Source organism: Bos taurus, chromosome 13 (genome assembly GCF_002263795.3).
Source record: "Bos taurus isolate L1 Dominette 01449 registration number 42190680 breed Hereford chromosome 13, ARS-UCD2.0, whole genome shotgun sequence".
Classification (NCBI taxonomy): domain Eukaryota; kingdom Metazoa; phylum Chordata; class Mammalia; order Artiodactyla; family Bovidae; genus Bos; species Bos taurus.
The window spans coordinates 45,362,086-45,382,294 of NC_037340.1; the positions used below are offsets into that span (position 1 = coordinate 45,362,086).

General features: G+C 40.7%; 2 long non-coding RNA genes across 2 annotated transcripts in view; one reads left to right on the top strand and one right to left on the bottom strand.

Annotated features, from left to right (window-relative positions):
- Positions 1-5,145, top strand: part of LOC132346913 (uncharacterized) — an 18,889-nt gene extending 13,744 nt beyond the window's left edge. Inside the window, exons 2-3 of the long non-coding RNA XR_009496912.1 lie at positions 3,553-3,640; positions 5,045-5,145. This is a non-coding gene — a long non-coding RNA (uncharacterized lncRNA). The remainder of the gene's footprint in view (positions 1-3,552; positions 3,641-5,044) is intronic.
- Positions 1,568-19,170, bottom strand: LOC132346912 (uncharacterized). The gene is made up of 4 exons (XR_009496911.1): positions 19,001-19,170; positions 17,488-17,672; positions 5,114-5,235; positions 1,568-1,696 (listed from the first exon to the last, which is right to left on the bottom strand). It is a non-coding gene; the product is annotated as an uncharacterized lncRNA (long non-coding RNA).
- Between the last annotated feature and the right edge of the window lie 1,039 nt (positions 19,171-20,209).

Sequence of the window (20,209 nt, forward strand, 5' to 3'; positions counted from 1 at the left end):
TGGAAAGTATAAAACACACTAATTAAAAAAATGGGTCAAAGAATAAATCTCAATAGAAATCAGAAAATATCTTGAGACAAATAAAAATGAAAAGAACATACCAATATGTATGAAAAGCAGTGAAAGCAGTGGCAAGATGGAAATTTTTAGTTGTCATATTCAAACAGAAGACAGATTTCTAATTAACAACTTAGTGCTTTAAGGAACTTGAGAAAGAAGAAAAATCTAAACCCAAATCTAGTAGAAGGAAGGAAATAATAAAGGCTAGGGCAGAGATAGGTGAAACAGAATAGAGAATAATAGAGAAAAAAACAACAAACTTGACAAATCTTTAGCTAGCTAGAGTGAGAAAACGAGAAGTCTCAAATAACTATAGGAGAAGGAAATGGCAACCCACTCCAGTATTCTTGCCTGAAAAATCCCATGAACAGAGGAATCTGGTGAGCTACAGACCATGGGGTCACAAAGAGTTAGACATGACTTAGCAACTAAACAACAAAACAACAAATAACTATGTTAAAAATAAGTAGACATTATTACAAATTTTCCAGAAATAAAAAGATTTTTAGAAGTACTATGAACAGTTGTATGCCCATAAATTGTATAATCTAGATGAAACAAGATTACTGGAAACAAAAAACTTACTTGGACTCAATTGTAAAGAAACAAAATCTGCATAAAGCTATAAAGAGAAAGGCTATTGAATCAGTAATTAGAAACTTCTGAACAAGGAAAAGCCTAGGACTGGACAGCTTCACCAGTGAGTCCTATCAAACATTTAAAAAAGAATTAAAACCAGTCTTCCTCAAGCTCTTCCAAAATATTGAAGAGGAAGGAACATATTCTGACTCATTCTGTGAATGTAGTGTTCCCAAATAACAAATGAAAGGCTTTACAAGAAAAAACTAGACTAATATCCTTTATGAATATTGATGAAAAATTCTCAACAAAAGACTAGCAAATTGATTTCCACACTTTATTGACAGGATTATACTCCATGACTAAGTGACATTTACTTCTGGAATACAAGGATGGTTCAACACATAAATAAATCAGTGTAATACACTGCATTAACAGAACAAGGGAAAAGCGCACACACACACACCAAAATCTCAGTTGATTAAAAAAAACAATAATTTGACAACATTTGACACCGTTCATGATAAAAATTAGGAATAGGAGGAAACTATCTCAACATAATAAAGATCATATACAGGAAACTCACAGCAAACATTGTACTCAATGATAAAAGACAGAAAAGTTTTCCTGTAAGACAGGAAGGACAGAAGGAGACCTGCTTTTGCCACTCAAAGCCAGGAAACAAGGGACAGGAGAGACACAGGGCTACTTGTTCAAACAGCATGTGGGGTACACTGGATTCAGGGGGACCTACAAGAGGAACAGCTCCTTCCTAAGATGATGCATTAGAACAAACCAGGGATGCAGTAGATGGTTCATACGATCAGTTCTCATCCTTCTCAAATCCATGTTGCTTCCTCTCACCATCACCTAAAACTCTATTTTACACAAGACACATTTCTAGCAACTCTCCCATATGCTGTATGTGAAATTGATTTTCTGAATGAAAACACATTTGTTCTCCATTTATTTGCCTTGAGGTTTTGTTGAAAAATTACAATGCATGGTTCTGTCATCCTGTTTATCAACTAGCCATCTCATCTTTGTGGCACTGAGTCTGAAAACAAATGAAACCAGAGGTATTAATGTTAAAAAAACAACAAAAACAACAACAGTGTAGCCCAACAGTATCTCCTTGAAATAGAAGATAAACCCACTTCCTAAGGAAATAAATGGGAGAAGGAAGGGGCTTTTAGGAAAACAAATAGGATGCTTGGCAAAATAGGTTTGCGTTTTAGCATCATAGCTATTGTGCTCTGATGTGTGCTTAGGAACTCAGCTTCCCTATGTTACTTTACCAGTAAATTCTGCTGGTAAACGACCCACCATCCATGGAAGCCTCAGGGATGTGTCTGAGGTGTGCTCCATGCTCAGCAAGCTTCCTGCTCCAGTGATCTGTAGTCAGTTACACCGGCACTTGCCCAATTGTTTTTCCTCCTAAATGCCATGCCATGCTTCAGCGCTTAAAGCAATCTCTCCAATATTGCTTACATTTAAATATTTGTTTATCTGACAGAGATTCAAACAGATGCAGTCCTCTCTCTGAATGTGCAAACCCTCAGGAGCTCAGATTTGAAAGAAAGCAACCCAGATTGGTCTCTTTAGTGTGAGGCATATGCGTCACATACCACCTATGCACAGACACACACGTGTGCACACACACACACCACATAGACATGAAAATAAGTGCACAAGCAAAATACCAACTTTTCTTTTTGTACCCCAGGGTAGGTCTGTGCAGGTAATTTCCCTAACTGTTAATTATCATAATAATTACTCACCTAGGGAAGTCTGGAAGTGATGGACAACCCATAGTTATACTGTACTGTGTAGACAGGGGAAGTGTGAAGGGATTAATTATGCTGTGCTAGGCTGGCAATGACATCTTTGTGTGGTTGAAGCTGGATTTGTGGAGTTGGAGCTTTGCATTTCACTTGTAGTCTCAAAGATTTAAAGGTGGGTTATCAAGAGAGCAGAGATCTCACTCAAACCCTCTCAGAAGCAGACAAGTCTGTAAAGGGTCCCAAACTGTTCATTTACCAGCTGAAACACTAAATTTTCCAAGTGTGGATTGTGCTTATCACACCCCAATTTAGTTAAAATTTTAAAAATATTCTGATACAGTTTTTATCGTATGGCTTTTTCTTCTGCTGAATTATCTCTTGTCCTAACTTCTCTTTGCATTTTTATAAGATTTTCACTCCTTGCAGATGGGAATGGACTATCTATCTCATCAGGGCACTAAAGACTAAATGTGTTAACTTCTTAACTACCCAAAAAATACACTGATACTTCTTTCCAGCAGCTTTTTTTTTTTAAAGCAAATAGAACCACATATGTTTTCAAATATCTTAAAAACATTCAGAGAGATTCACGTGGGACAAAGAGAGAAATAACCAGATGGAAAGAAATGTGTGAGAAAATATTATGCCTGTTGGCCACTCTATATAATGATAAGATGTGGATCAATCAATGATGAAAGTTAAGATTCTTGAGCCTTCTGTTGATTTAAAATAGACAAATAGACCCTCTCTATTACTACTCACAGAGATGGAAAGATTTCTTTACAATGCTTTAAAAAATTCTTGTCACTTAAAAAAAATTTAGGACAAAGTAGTGTTGAAAACCAGTAGCTAGTTTAAAAAATAAACAAAGGATGCAAAATGCCCTGTGTCACCCCTACCAGCATCCTTTTCCTCTTTGGGCATCCTTGTCTGAGTCCCCACTTACTTATGGTCACCAGATCCCATAAAGATGGCTGGGAGTGGACTGGGATCAACAGGGGTCACAGTAGATACTACGTCCGGAAAGATGTCTCAGCAGACAATGCCTCTGTGATTCTGAGTGTGTGCTAGGAGTGTGAATGGTAGCTAGTGATGTTGCCACTTATCTCATCATTTTCAAAACTTCCAGAGCCCTGATCGTAGCACAGAAGAGCAGTGGTCATGTGCGGGGCAACGTTGGACTGTGTGGGGCTCAGCTCTGAACTGCAGTGTATGAGGTACGTGGTCATTCTTCGGGACTGTCTTCTGCTTTGGTGCCTCTTGACATCAAGCGTAATTGAGTAGATAAATCATCCACACTTCTCTATGAAGAGTTACTGCACCTTTTATCTTTCTGGGGAAGTTGCTGAAAAAAGCCTGAAAAATGTGTGCTCGCCTTGGCTACAGTTCACAGATATTTTGTCTCCAATTCTTCTTTTGACAACGTAGGGAGATTTTTTTTCTTCAACTCATGCTGATGCAAAGAGAATCTGAGGATCTCTCTTTTTTTCCTGGTGCCCTTAGTTTAATGTGTGATCATCTTTCCCTCCATCCTGAAAGGTAGCTAGAAATCTGTCTTCTGAACGATGATGTTTGCTGCTGACATTTGAAAAAGAAGAGCTGTCGAGACAGCCAGAATTTTTTCATATTTAAAATATCCCCTAGTTACTCTGAACTCGACTTTCATGTTCGTTTTTTTGATATGATATTTGAGGTCAACTGAAGATCATTTTAAAGAGAAGGTAGTGTCTAAATGAACGGTTCTTAATGCAAGTTTTCTCTCAGCCATTGTCATCCTGGCAGCAGTCACTGTTGATTAAAATCTTTTATAAGATTTTTAGGTATGGGTGGCAATTTTCTTAGCACCTTTCTGGAGATTTTAGAGATAGATTTGCTTTGTGAACAAGTGAGTCGAAATTCCTTCTATTTTCTGCCTCTATTTGGCTCCTATTTTAGCCTCCTGTTGTATGCAGATTTTGTGAAATAGAGTAGCGTCCTAAACAAAGCAATAATGAGATAAAAATTGGGATATGCCGATGGTACTTTTTAAAGCACTTTACATATATTAGTTCATTTAGTGTTTATAAGACTCTGATACATAAATGCACTCACCCCACCCCTGCACACAGACACATGCACCCTATTTTTTAGTTGAAACAATTGAGGCACAGAGAGATTGTAACTTGCCTAAAGATTGTGCAGATTATGTGTGTGCTTGGAGCTATCCTAGCTGAAGATCATTTTCCTGTGTCCTCCGGTACTCTGTATGTATTGTAGAGAAGATCTCTGTGTTGAAATTTTCTTCTGTTGAGGTTATTACAAATGGCAAGATCCAAGTGCCAGTCAAATAATTGGCCTTATATTAAGTGTCTTTCAGTGTTATTCTTTCCAGACGTACAGTCTTTTCACAGCTCATTACATCTGATCTTTTTTTTTCCTTTTAAATTAATATCTTTCTGAGCCCAGTGCTGAACTCACTCAAGTCAGAAGTTATGAAAAAGCATAATGGGGTTTCATTAGGAGACGTGTTTCCAGCAAGCCATTTAAATGAAGGAGATGATCATTTAAAGCATAGGAAAGAATAGATCATTTTGAATAAAGAAGAGAAAGTTGCATTCAAATGTTTTCCTTGATCTTAATAGTCCTCCAAACTCAGACGAAAAGGTGAACAGCAGTCAGCTTAGAATCCAGACTGGCCATCTGGGACTCACCTGCTGCTGCTGTGTGCAAGTCATGGGATGAGCCTGGACTCCGCCAGCATCGCCATTGGTTTTGCTTTGTTGTGTGCCTGGTTTTCTTCTGAGGGTGCAGAGAATTCATGTGAATTGAGGGACTTTGGAAAGATAAAGAAAATTAAAATTATTCTTAAATCTATCACTCTGCAGTAAATACTCAACAATTTGAGTTTCTCTCGTCTGTCTTCCCAGCAGGGTCTTGCCTTAAATTGCCAATACCGCAGTCAAAAGTGGAGAAGGACCAGGAGAGGGGAAGACCAGAGCCCACTGCACAAATACAACATGCAGTGAGCTCTCTCCTCTCCTGAAGCTGAGACACACACAGGCACGGGCACAGTGCACACTTGGAACATTAACTGATGCTGGTGTTTTAAGAAGTCACAAATACGTAACATGCACAATAAGTGATGAAGGAATGAAAATATGGCAGAAAGCGGGTGTGTATATATATACACACACACACATATATATGCACACATTCCTCAGATGAATCATGTATATTTGTGTGTGTAAGTGCTCACACTTGTGTGACTGACAGTATGATGGTAACTCATCTTGCAAAATGATGAGAAAGGACATTATACAGTGTTAGTCGCTCAGTCGTGTCTGACTTTTGTGACCCCATGGACTATAGCTCACCAGGCTCCTCTGTCCATGGAATTTCCCAGGCAAGAATACTGGAGTGGGTTGCCATTTCCTTCTGCAGGGGATCTTCCTGACCCAGGCACTGAACTGCATCTCCTGCCTTGCCAGGTGGAGTCTTTACCACTGAGCCACCTGGGAAGCCTATATTTGTGTGTATATATGCTCACACTTGTGTGATTGATGGTATGATGGTACCTCATCTTGCAAAATGATAAGAAAGAACATTATAAAGTAAGATGCACTAAAAACTACAATTAATGCGTATATTATCACTAAAATTTCAACTGAGAGTATGGTCAAAATATTTTATTAAGTTCACTTGGTAACTCTCATGCTCCCATATTTAATAATGCTTTCACCCCAATAATCCTGTTTGTTCTCTCTCAGTGAACTTTTTAATTATCTTCTTGGGAAGATCTCTTAGAAGTTATGAATTTGCTTTAAAAATGGTTAAGAAACACTTTCTATAATGTTCTGTTGCATTATAAAACAATATGTACAATTTTGAATAGGTTTATAAGTCTATCAGAAGGGTATGAAAATTCCTAGCGTTGGTGTTTGGAGTAATTAATGTATTCTGAAGGACTAGTTCAAACCAGGGATACATATTCTACTCAAGATGTTGTTGTTCAGTCACTTAGTTGTGCCTGACTCTTTATAACTCTGCAGACTGCAGCCCGCCAGGCTCTTCTGTCCACAGGATTCCCCAGACAATAATACTGGAATAGTTTGCCATTTCCTCTTCTAGGGGATCTTTCTGATCCAGGGATCGAATCCACATCTCCTGCATTGGCAGGTGGATTCTTTACTACTGAGCCACCAGGGAAGCCTGCTACTTAAGATACCATACTATTAATACTTTCAGGGATGTTTTACAAGAAAAGCCCCAGGTATTTTCATGAATTCTAAAACTGCAAGATCTTGCTGATCAAGTGTATGTTAATTCTTGCTAGGCACAATCCTTTGCATAGCATTTACTTTCCCACCTGCTCTACCTGAAATTTCAGGTATATCCCACTTAGTGCTTACTAAATTTCTTCACCTACTCTTTAGTTCACGTAAAAATGTGTACTGCAATAAATAATAGCTGTCTTAAATTCTTAAGCATGTCTACAGGACAAGTCTGAAATATAAATGTGACAACAACACAGACTAATTGAATGCTCAAAATTAATCAAATGGTTCACATTTAAATGTCAGCCTGCTTTGTAGAGACAAAAGTTACACATCAGGGTCCTGGCAGAGAAGCCAGAGGAAAATCAGTGAGTAAAACGTTGTCTACAGTGGATCCTGGGTCATCCTAATAAAATGCAATAATATTTGCACATGATATGGAGAAATGCCTGACTTTATGGTCCGTTAACAAGCTATATGTTGATTTCTTGGATAAGATATGTGGCTAAGCAGTCAATTAAGATAAAATAAAATGATCTTTATCTTTGTTGAAAAAATAAATCATCTCTAAGTTCATGTAATTTATTTTTGCTTAGAACAAGACATTTAAAACATTTTCAAGGACAGTATGTCTTCAGGCTTTAAAATATCAAGTAATTATCAAATCAATGATCGTTTGGGGGAAAGTAATGAAGTATGGAAAATAACCACTTCAAATTATATAAATCATTACCACAAAGTATTTAAAACTGGTGTCATTAGAAGAAGCACTTTATAGTGAGGGTATAAAATGTCTTCAAAGTTTGATAAAAACTGAAATTATATTCCAACTAATTTTCAAGAAAATAACATAAATAATCTTTCATACTTAATCTATTACTGATTGATTTTTGTTTTTTCTAGAATTTACTTATTTAAGTAAATAATATTTATTATAAAATATGCATAGTAGATTTCATCTCTCTCTTTTAAAAAAAAAATATTTGCTGATTTGGCCAGACAGAATCTTAGCTGCAGCACAGGGGTCTAGTTCCCTGACCAGGGATTGAACCTGGCTCCCTGCAATGGGAGAGCGGAGTCTTAGCCACTCGATAACCCAAAAAAGTCCCCATCTCTCTCCTTTTGTTTTGCAAATATGGATCACAGCCTTGTTGTGACAAACGAGCTTGCCTAATACAATGAAGCTATGAGCCATGCTGTGCAGGGCCACCCAAGACGGATGGGTCCTAGTGAAGACCTCTGACAAGATGTGGTCAACTGGAGGAGGAAATGGCAAACCACTCCAGTATTCTTGCTGTGAGAACCCCATGAACAGTATGAAAAGACAAAAAGTTATGAAGCCGGAAGATGAGTTTCCTGGGTTGGAAGGTGTACAATATGCTACTGGGGGACAGTGGAGGGCAGTTACTAATAGTTCCAGAAAAAATACAGTGGATGGGACAAAGCAGGAACGTCACTCAGGTGTGGATGTGTGTGGTAGTGAAAGTTAAGTCCGAATCTGTAAAGAACAATATTGCATAGGAACCTGGAATGTTAGGTCCATGAATCAAGTATCATAAGGGAGAAGTTCTTTTAAGCATGTGATTATAGTTATGGAAGAAATCTGAAATAAAATTGTCGTATTTTACTTGCTCATGTTCTCCTCATTGCTCTTAGAGCAATGACATCCTTGATTCAGTGGACATGAACTTGAGCAAACTCCAGGAGATGGTGAGGGACAGGAAAACCAGACGTGCTGCAGTCCATGGAGTCGCAAAGAGTCAGACACAACTTGGTGACTGAACAACAACAACATTTTACTTGCTCATGTTTTACTCATTGCTCTTTGAAGTAGCTGAGCAGCATGGTTAACATTGCTTACGAGAAGAAAACCTTGGACTCTCTGAGAAGCTGTGCCTGTTAGCTGGGCACCATTCTGCATGTTTTCACCGGGACCCTCATAACATCCATATTTCCAGGATTGGTCCGTAGACACGCTATTCTTCTCTGTAGTTTCTGTGTGTAACTCCCTTTAGTAATTTCATCTCCTTGTGTATTTACACCTAGGACCGCTCTGTTTCCTGCTGCCTCTTCCCTTGGCCCCCAGTGATGAGCAGTAGGTGGCCCATCCTGGTGGGTCCCACTGAACCTGGGGGCCCTTGGTGGGGGGAGGACACCGCCTCTGCTGGGAGGATGGGCTGAGCCTGACTCCCAGTCACCTGCCCCTGCTCAGATGCGGGGTCTGTGCAGTTTTTCAAGATCACAGGCGATCCTCTCAGGCTTATTGGTGTCTGGATTAGGGTAGAGGCCTAAATAACATGGGAGCTCTCTTTCAAGACTATAGATTTACATCTTAGCTCTGCTGGAACATGGCAGAGAAGGCAGAGTCCTTGATCCTTTGTCTTAAAGCAAGTGTGGAAGATGCCAAACATGAAACAGCCACACTGATGGCAGGAGACGCATGTTTATGGCCTGCTTTAGGACCCAGGGGAAGACTTGATTTGGAAACGTTGTATACACAGCCCTTACAAGTGTTTATGTATATATTCCCCTACCAGTACATGTGTGTGTGTATATGTTTGTAAGTATTAATGTGTATACCTCATGTGTATATATATGTATGTGAATTATATGTCACATATTCCCACAGTACTATATGTGTGCATATGTATGTATGTATCCATGTGTATATATATCATATATGTATGTGTGCTCAATCACTCAGCCATGTCCGACTCTTTGCAACCCCATGGACTGTAGCCTGGCAGGCTCCTCTGTCCATGAAATTTTCCAGGCAAGAATACTGGAGAGGGTTGCCATTTCCTACTCAGGGGATCTTCTCGACATATATGCATGTGTATTTATATGACATATATTCCCACACTAGTATATGTGTGCATGTGTATTTTATATATTCCCACACTATGCATGTCCTGTATACATCCTTAGTGGGAATATATATGTCTCACTAATACTGATTTTAGTTGTGAAATGAAATTAAAAGACACTTTAAATTTAATAAAAGTTAAGCCATGAAATTAAAAGACACTTGCTCCTTGGAAGAAAAGCTATGACCAACCTAAACAGCATATTAAAAAGCAGAGACATTACTTTTCTAACAAAGGTCCGTATGGTCAAAGCTATGGTTTTTCCAATAGTCATGTAGGATGTGAGAGTTGGACTATAAAGAAAGCTGAGCACTGAAGAATTGATGCTTTTGAATTGTGTTGGGGAAGACTCTTGAGAGTCCCTTGGACTGCAAGGAGATCAAACCAGTCCATCCTAAAGGAAATCAAGCCTGGATATTCATTGGAAGGTGCTGAATATTCATTGATGCTGAAGCTGAAACTCCAATACTTTGGCTACCTGATGCAAAGAACTGACTCACTGGAAAAGACCCTGATGCTGGGAAAGATTGAAGGTGGGAGGAGAAGGGGACAACAGAAGGTGAGATGGTTGGATGGCATCACAGACTCAATGGGCATGAGTTTGAGTAAACTCTGGGCATTGGTGATGGACAGGGAGGCCTGGCGTGTTGCAGTCCATGGGGGTGGCAAAGAGTCAGACGTGACAGAGCGATTGAACTGAACATTGATTAGTATAGTTGGGGTGATTAGATACAGGTTGGGAGTCTGACAGAGTTCTGCCTTCAGTGATTCTCATAAAGCCATTTAATATTTCTTAGTCATGGTTTTGCCATGGTTTCCCCTCATTTTCAGAAATGGTCCCTAGGTAAAATAAGAAATAAGCCAGCAGAGGAAGTAGGAGAGAGCTTTGAAGAGTTAAAGGGATGTGCAAAAGTAGCCAGCTTTTTACTTTTAAATTCTAGAAATTCACATTGAGAGACCACCTCCCTATACTTCCTGATGTGCTGGAGAGTCGTTTTCCAGACTGGAAATCCTCCGAGTCGGGGGTGTAGATGGCCCTTCCTGCAGCTGTGAAGCTGCGCGCTCCTTGCTCTGTTCCCCAGCACCCTACCCTGGTGGGCGGTTGTTAAGCTGTGATGGAAAGTAAGCAGTTTATTGCAGATAGCGTTGAGCCCACAGCCAGAGAGCTTGAAGCTGATACTCACAAGGGAGCATGAGTAGTGACCCCTGGACGTCCTGAAGGAGTTCAGAGGAGCCGTTTCAGGGCTCAGTGACTGTCCCATTACTGTTTTCATGGTTAATCAATGGAGCACACTCTGTGACCGTGGCAGTTCCCAGACACCTGGCCGTGGCCCTGGCGGCAGAGGAGAGCACTCGGGGGAGAGGCACTCTCAAGACCTGCAGAAGAGCAGCGGTGTGGCTCAGTCAATTCCTCCTGCCACCGCAGAGGAAATCTACAGCTCAGCATGTTTTCCTTCAGTACCCCAGGAAGATTAAAGCAGGATTGATGAGATAGCCGGCAACAAATCGTGCGGCTCTTCAGTGGGGCTGAACGATGCGCGTGTCATCTCTGGAAATAGAAAAGCCTCGTTTTAAAGAATAAAAATCAATGAATCCAAAACGAGGTGCATTTTAAACATTCCTAATGTGCTTTTAAAAAACATCCCTTGTCTTTTTTCCATCTCTTATTGTCTTGGAATGTAAATCTTCCATGTATATTCCAACGAGGCAAAAAGATACCACCGAAACAAGCAGCAGCATGCGGAATATAGCTTATATTCCTACTCTTTTCCATTCCAGTTACCATATCATTTGTTTGGAAGATTAATATTTAATTGTGTGTCCAGGAGGCAGAGAAGGCTTTTTGGCTCTCACATAACCTAAAATTCTTTATAGAATTTTTGATTTTAAAATCTTAACTGTGTCTTTTAGAATCTAATATAAAATAAGATTAAACAGCAGTATTTTCAGTCCAGTCTTCTATATATTTTCCCCAGTCCTTTGATTTTTTTTTTCTACAAATACTTGGTGGAATACCCAGAACTATAACATGGAGTTTCTTTCTTGTGTCTCCATTTTTCTTGTGCTGAAATGTGTGTGACTCATGGGTGACATTTTGACAATGAAGTCATTTTACTTATTTGAGTGGGGTTATATAATACAGCATTCAGATAAATGACAAAATATTTGGCTTGGTAATAATACAGCTTTCACTTCCCTAAATTATACATTGGAGTGTGCTGTGCTCAGTCACTCACTCATGTCTGACTCTTTGCTAGCCCATGAACTATAACCTGCCAGGCTCCTCTGTCCATGGGATTCTCCAGGCAAGAGTACTGGAGTGGGTTGCCATTTCCTCTTCCAGGGGATCTTCCCAACCCAGAGATGGAACCTACATCTCTGGTGTCTCCTGCATTGACAGGTGGACTCTTTACCGCTGTGCCACCTGGGAAGCCCTTCTATACTAAAGATTGATGACTGAAGACCAGTATGAAATAAATTCCAATGACAGTCTCTCTTCAAAATTCATGAGATGATGCTAGTGGAATGTGTGTAGCAAGAGAATTCTCTTTCGAAGATGTCACATGTTATTAAAGAAAAAGTTTTGGATAACTGACTGTATTAGTAATTTCATTAATTCCTATAGAAACAGCTTTTTAAAAAATTTATCTCTATCATCAACAAAACATAACACAAAATAGAAGAGCACACACATAATAAATGAGCAACAATAGGCCAAACTTAGCTTTCAGAATTAGATCTTGTCTTGATCTGCCCATCATGTATTTACAAGTGCCCTCTGCACACTCCGGAGTTCACACTATGTCATCTGCGAATTCACACAAACCTTTGGCTGCTTTGCTGGTCACAAGCGATCTTTACAATGGTTGTACTTCCAAATGATGGCTGCCTCTTTTTTAAAAATAGTACTAAATGGAAGCGAAAATCCTCAAATTGTACCTACTAGAATTTTATGTAATTCACATGTAAAGTGGGGCAGGGAGCACCACGTTTGAATCCAAGAAAAACGGCATTTCTCTGTGATACAACACTTCCACGATCTTTTCCACATCTAGTTTTTAAAAATTATGTGTTTATTGGCAAATAAAGTGGATACAAGTGCTTGATTTACTCATGATTTCCTTCAATTAATATTCCTTTACCTGTGTTGTTAGGAAACCTAATTATATCATGCACAGTATGGCTAGATATTTTACAACGGGTACAAGTGTTGTTATTTCCATTTCTCTGCTGCAAATATGAACAAAGGAAAGCAAAGTGATATATTTTGCCCTAATGATTTGAATACAAGTTATTGAAACAGAAAATTCATTTTAAGGAAAAACAAGAATCATTTTTCCTTTTTCTGGTAGATGCTACATATTTTGCTGAAGGCTATCTCGTATGGTTCCACACACTCGCTGAACTCAGCAAAATAAAAATTCTAATAATTAATTTTACATGCATGATTAAGGAAATTGAGTTCTACAAACCTATAGATTCTAAAAATTAATGAACTGCAGTAAAAATATGCTTTGCAAGAATGAATAATTTAAAATCTAAAAGTAGTAAAACATAAACAGATTTTTCTAACAAGGTTGCTTTCTGAGAATTCTTAAAGGATTTAAAATGCTATTCAGTAATTCTATTGAAAAATAAATTATTCTTTTTATCAGGATTTTCAATTAGGCTCGCATTTTAATGTTAGCAGAAAATACCCTTTACTGATTTCCAGTATTCTTACCACTATTACTGAAAATAATGTTATATTTTTTATTTTCAAAATGTTACCTAATTTAAGTAAAATAAAACATAACATCAGAATAAAACATATAAATGTTAGCATTATAAATTTCTATTTTTTTCATAAAAAATAAGTTTTCTTTCTCTTCTTAATAATTAATGACACCAGAGCAAGTTTTATTTACATACTTTCTTCCATTTTTTTTTGCCCCTTCAGACAACTCAAGTGTGATAAGAATAAATAAAGCACCAGGATCTGGATATTTAACCCAAAAACATTTGAACCCTACTATGTATTTCAAAGGGTTTCCTTGGTAGCTTAACTAGTAAAGAATCTGCCTGCAATGCAGGAGACCCCGGTTCGATTCCTGGGTTGGGAAGAACCCCTGAAGAATGGATAGGCTACACACTCCAGCATTCTTGGGCTTCCCTTGTGACTCAGATGATAAAGAATCTGCCTGCAAAGTGGGAGACCTGGGTTTATTCTCTTGGCTTGGTAAGATCCCCTGAAGGAGGCCATGGCAACGCATTCCAGTAAACTTGCCTGGAGAATCCCCATGGACAGAGGAGCCTGGAGGGCTATAGTCCATGGGATTGCAAAGGATTGGATATAATCAAGCGATATAGCACAGCACAGCACGGATTTCAAAATTGCATTCAAATAGATAATTTTCACTGATTACATAACTAGCTAATTTTTTAGTTCTTAATTTTTTATATGAATCCTTTCCTGATCTCTCATACCAGCTATGAAGCTCAGACAGTCGTTGCTTACGTCCTTGAGCCTTATGTTTGGTTGTAAAGTTCCAAAACCAACTCTGAATCAGTTCAGTTCAGTCGCTCAGTCATGTCTGACTTTTTGCGACCCCATGAACTGCAACACGCCAGGCCTCCCTATCCATCACCAACTCCCGGAGTCCACCCAAACCCATGTCCATGGAGTCGGTGATGCCATCCAACCATCTCATCCTCTGTCGTCCCCTTCTCCACTTGCCCTCAGTCTTTCCCAGCATCAGGGTCTTTTCCAATGAGTCAGTTCTTTGCATCAGGTGGCCAAAGTACTGCAGTTTCAGCTTCAACATCAGTCCTTCCAATGAACACCCAGGACTGATCTCCTTTAGGATGGACTGGTTGGATCTCTTTGCAGTCCAAGGGACTCTCAAGAGTCTTCTCCAATACCACAGTTCAAAAGCATCAATTCTTTGACTCTCAGCTTTCTTTATAGTCCAACTCTCACATCCATACATGACCACTGGAAAAACCATAGCCTTGACTAGGACCTTTGTTGGCAAAGTAATGTCTCTGTTTTTTAATATGCTGTCTAGGTTGGTCATAACTTTCCTTCCAAGGAGTAAGCGTCTTTTAATTTCATGGCTGCAATCACCATCTTCAGTGATTTTGGAACCCAGAAAAATAAAGTCAGCCACTGTTTCCACTGTTTCCCCATCTATTTGCCATGAGGTGATGGGACTGGATGCCATAATCTTAGTTTTCTGAATGTTGAGTTTTAAGCCAACTTTTTCCCTCTCCTCTTTCACTTTCATCAAGAGGCTCTTTAGTTCTTCACTTTCTGCCATAAGGGTGGTATCATCTGCATATCTGAGGTTATTGATATTTCTCCTGGCAATCTTGATTCTAGCTTGTGTTTCCTCCAGCCCAGCATTTCTCATGATGTACTCTTCATACAAGTTAAATAAGCAGGGTGACAATGTACAGCCTTGACATATTCCTTTTCCTATTTGGAACTAGTCTGTTGTTCCATGTCCAGTTCTAACTGTTGCTTCCGGACCTGCATACAGGTTTCTCAAGAGGCAGGTCAGGTGGTCTGGTATTCCCATCTCTTTGAGAATTTTCCACAGTTTATTGTGATCCACACAGTCAAAGACTTTGGCATAGTCAGTACAGCAGAAATAGATGTTTTTCTGGAACTCTGTTGTTTTTTGGATGATCCAGCAGAGATGTTGGCAATTTGATCTCTAGTTCCTCTGCCTTTTCTAAAACCAGCTTGAACATCTGGAAGTTCACGGTTAATGGAGTAGCCATCATAGTCAACAAGAGTCCAAAATGCAGTACTTGGATTCAATCTCAGAAACGACAGAATGATCTCTATTCATTTCCAGGGCAACTCTGAATATTTTAACCAAAAAATAAAAAAAAAAAAAAACAGAGTTAACCAAAGAGGTCAGTTGGGGTCTGTGATGATGATGGTGATAATGACGACCTTGTTTCAGTATGTTAACTCTCCCCGCACCATGGATCTCAACTGCACTGAAAGCATGGTAAGTGCACCTTTACAATTCCTCAGATTGGAATTACCAGGGAGAAATGTCTAAACAGCCTCCTCAGCCTGCAAACCTGCCTGTGACTGGCCAGCTGTGGGGACCAGCAGCCTCCTTGCCCTGGGTGCAGTGGCAGGTGGCCCGCGCCCCCACCTGTCTTTGGAGGTCTCCTCTAAGGGTGGAGATTCAGATGCTCCTGAGCTTACAAGGCAAAGTGTTAAAAATGCAACCACTGCCCAACACCTGTGCATCCTTCTGAGCAGACCTGGAGTTCAGAACAGTTGCTGACACCGGATCTCAGCCACTCTCTTTTTATCAGCTGAAGACACTGTTGGCCCTTTTACAAGAAGAGACACACCCTCACATCAGAATGGACACCCATGGTTATCAAGTTTCTCTGGGTCATATCCATTCTTCCTTGAGTTCTGTCAGAATTTTTTTTCATAAAATGAAACTCACAGATTAAATTATAAGCTCATTCACCACCAAATATCCTATAGAAAACGGCAGAAGAGGGGCAGAGAGAAACAGCAAATTAGTTAAACACACACACTCAGTTACATGAAACTGGTGAGAAAATGCGAAAATTCTACTACTTGGGACTCACCATCAGATTATGGTAAGCCTTTGTAATATTCCTTTTCCAACACAAGTTAGCCTTCTAGTTACTTTCAGCCAGCCATTTAGACTGTCAGGTTTCTATGTCACATGCAGTGACAGAAGTATGAATCTTGAAGGGCTCTGAGATTTTGGTGCTCCAGCAGCACGATGGCTGGCGTCCTCCATTACCTCTTTAAATCCTGGGCGTGGTCACACAGGAATGTTTCCAGGAGCTTCCTGGAGCCTCATCTCCTTCCTCTTGTCCCCGCCGGGTGGTAACAACAACTCACTACCATGGTGGACTGCTGCTCTTCCATCTATAGGTGGAGTCTGTTTCTTTACATCCTTGGGTCCCAGCTGGTCTCAACTCTTGCTCTGACAGATGGACCAGGGCAGAAGTAACGGTCTGGGAATCTGAAGTCCAGGCTTCAGGAGGCTCTAAACCTTTACCCTCACTTTCTTGCCTCTGTGAGTCTGTTACCTGGGTCCGTCAGTAGTAGCCCTGCGGACGTGCATAAACGTTGCTGACCTTGGGTGCAGGGGTCAGGGGTGGGAAGAAAATCTCCTTTCTTTCCTTTGTGATGTCTGCTGGGTCATTGCCCCCGAGAGAGAGAGAATCTGGCTGTGCAACCAAAGGTGTGACAGAGCCGTGATGATGGCCAGCTAGGAGGGGAGAGGAGGAGAAAAGAAAGCCCGTCCTCCTCTAGATGGGTTAGTGCTTTCAGCTTCATAGTCGCTGAGGGAGAAAACATGGATTTCTTGCAATAGGCAGAATAAGGGCCAGTACATATGCATGCAAATGTATGTAGGCATACATGTGTATACATCCCATATGTGTGTGTACTCAGTCGCTTAGCCATGTCTGACTCTGTGACCCTATGTAATGTAACCTGCCTGGCTCCTCTGTCCATGAGATACTCCAGGCAATAATACTGGAGTGGGTTGCCATGTCCTCCTCCAGGGGAATCTTCCTGACCCAGGGATCAAACCTACATCTCCTCATTGGCAGGCAGATTCTTTACCAGGGAAGCCAATTGAATATTAAATTTTACGTGGGCTTATTTTAAAATTTTCAAGTTAGATACATGTCAAATCTTGCACAGTAAGCTGAGAAGAGTGGTGACGTGGAAATTATATCTGGACGCTTGGAATATTGGCACAGATGTGGGGGAGTCTGCGAGTAGGCGACTTAATCATCAAGAGCCAGGAATTTACCCTAAGACTGAAGAGGGCAGACTGCGATTTTTCACAGCTTCTCCTTCTCAAGTGTGAAAAATTGAAGAGACAAAGTGAAAACCAGCCTCCGTCAGCCCACGGTGCACTCCGTGCACTGGATACTCACATTAACAGTCCTGATTTCCCGTGAGTCTGGTGGAGGATGTTCCCACAGCTGGCATGTACCTTCCTCCGATGCTGTGCCAGTGGCTTTGTTTCTTCGCTTGTTGTTAACGTGGAAATGATACATAACTGGAGCCTTGCAAAGTGCTTGGCAAGCCATGTGTTTTGCTCAGACCACTCTTTATTTCACTGCGAGAGCAAAAGAAACATGCAGTCCAGACGTGACTGATGGTCCTAGAGGATCCCTGTCAGAACGACCTCCAGCACTGGAGCAAGAGTGGTTATCCTGAATGCACTGAAGTAAGTGGGTCCAAGTTGGAAATATTTTAGAAAACCTTTTCTTGCTCATCTGGAAAGCTGAGATTTTTTTCCCCAAAAAGCCCCATGAAGACCCTCTCTCCCTGCAGACCCCCACCATGTGCACCTCCTGTTGGATGTTCACAGCTGAAGCTGCTGTGCTTTCAGGGATCCTGGATCAGTGACCATGAGTGCCCAAACAACAGCACTATTTTCCCTGGCAAGACAAACCACTAATTGACTTGTGGTAGGTCATTTCCTCTGTGGCTTTCCACCATGTTTTAATAGGGAGGAAAACCCATGAGGTGAAAATGGAAATTTGGAAACTTGGCAACGAGGTGTTAACTTTCCTCCTCCTGGATTTTTTGCAGCAAAAATTTCTCCCTGATGGTTTGATGCAGCCATTGCTTTCTTAGTGGAAGTAAGAAAGGAATTTGGGATCTCGGGCCATGAAGAAAGAGGATAGCAAAAGGAGGTAGAATTGGGGCTAATATAAAAGGATGAATTCTGCTTTTCTTGGTCCATCTCTTTGTCAGATACTTTTACTCTCTAGACTGACCACTATATGACAAATATAGTGACAAATTGAGCATAAGGGCAAAAGCCAGGGACTATGACTCTATATATTCAATTAATTCTCACGTTTATTTACCTGTAATGTTTGGAAAAGACCCTGATGCTGGGAAAGATTCAAGACGAAAGGAGAAGGGGGCGGCAGAGGATGAGATGATTAGATAACAACAGCAACTCAATGGACATGAATTTGAGCTAACAGGGGAACCTGATGTGCTGCAGTCCATGGGGTTGCAAAGAGTCAGGCACGACTTAGTGACTGACAAGAACAAGTGTATAACAGAGTAGATTCCACAAGTAGAAACATGATTTTCCTTCCTCCTCTCTTTGTATAAAGCAGAGAGAAGCGCTCTGCCTTGTACTGTCGAGTAGATTCACATTGCGACCCCTTTCTGCATCCCAGCACATCCTTGGGCAGAAACTGGAGACAAAAACATATGCTGTTCACTGTGGTTTCTGGGAGAACATGAGCTGGTTTGGAGACAGGACAAACATTCCCAGGACTTTGGGAATCAGGGGCCAGGAGGGGTAACCTCCTCACCTTGCTGATCTAGGTAATGGCTTCATTCTTAGAATAAATTTGTGGGAGAAAAACTTTTAATATGCATGACTATGATAAAAGGCTCCAGATTACATAAAGCACCCACCATTGAGTGAATTATTCTTGTGTTCTCCATCCTAAATGATCCATGTTTGAACTGCTTGTGCCAAAGGAAGTGGTAGGAGACGAGGGTTGACCGAAGGGACAGTGTGTTACCTCGGGGGGACCACGACAGGCCTTTATGAGGAATGCACTGTTGCCATGACAACTAAGACTCAGGAGGCCCCTCACAGGCACACAGATGTCTCTAGAAGGTTCTCTGGCTTGAGGACCCTCAGAAAGTGCCCTGTATGCAGTAAGGTCAGCATTTCCCCGAGAAAGATAAAAACGAAGATTTTAAAACATTAGTTCTTGAACAATCACTGTGTTCCAGGACTATCCAATCTACAACATAAAAGATCCCTTCAAACCTGCAAAGCCCAGTGGAGGAGTGGGGCAGTGGGGAGGGGACTCCAGTTCTTGTTTATCCACCTAATATCAGTGTTGGTGTCTCCCATCACATGACTTCACACTGACGCTTCCTCCTCTGCGTTTAGTCCTCCCCCAGCTTGCGGCCTTGTGAGCATCCGTCTGGGAAAGTCAGATGTCATTAGGAAAATGACCTGTGTGTGTTTTTCCTGTCCATGTTCCCTCCGTTTCTGCTTCCTTTAGTTCCTTAAATGTGGATCTACTGACAGTACCTTTCAACCCTTCTTATGTGTCCCCTTCCAAATGGACCTGTACTGTTAACTTATCCTTAATCACTGAGCCAGCATCCCTGGAAAAGAAGCATTGCAGATCCTCCTTCCAGAAAGGTAAGGGCCTCCCCTCGGTGCCCAAAGGTGGTGGGGAGGGGGCACTCTGATCTCTCCCATTCAGATTCATCTAGTCATTCTTCTTTTAATTTCTACTTTTATGTATTTGCTGTACTCAGACATTCTTGTCTAATCTGTCAACTGCTGGTCAGAGAGCTAATTAGGGACCTCATGCCAGGGAAAGTGGCCAGTCTCACATTTGTGTCTTACCAACTGCAGTGCTGTTTACCTCTTTCGGATTTTGAGTGTTTTAATACGGAAACAACTTGAAAAGACTGGGGAATTAAAGTGAGAGTTTTTTTTAAACTTCTAATGTTGTGATCACTGAAGATATACAGGTAGTTGTGTGAGAGAGTGTGTGTGTGTGTGTGTGTGTGTGTTTAGTTGCTCAGTCATTTCTCACTCTTTGCAATCCCATGGACTGCAGGCTGCCAGGCTCTTTTGTCCATGGGGATTCTCCA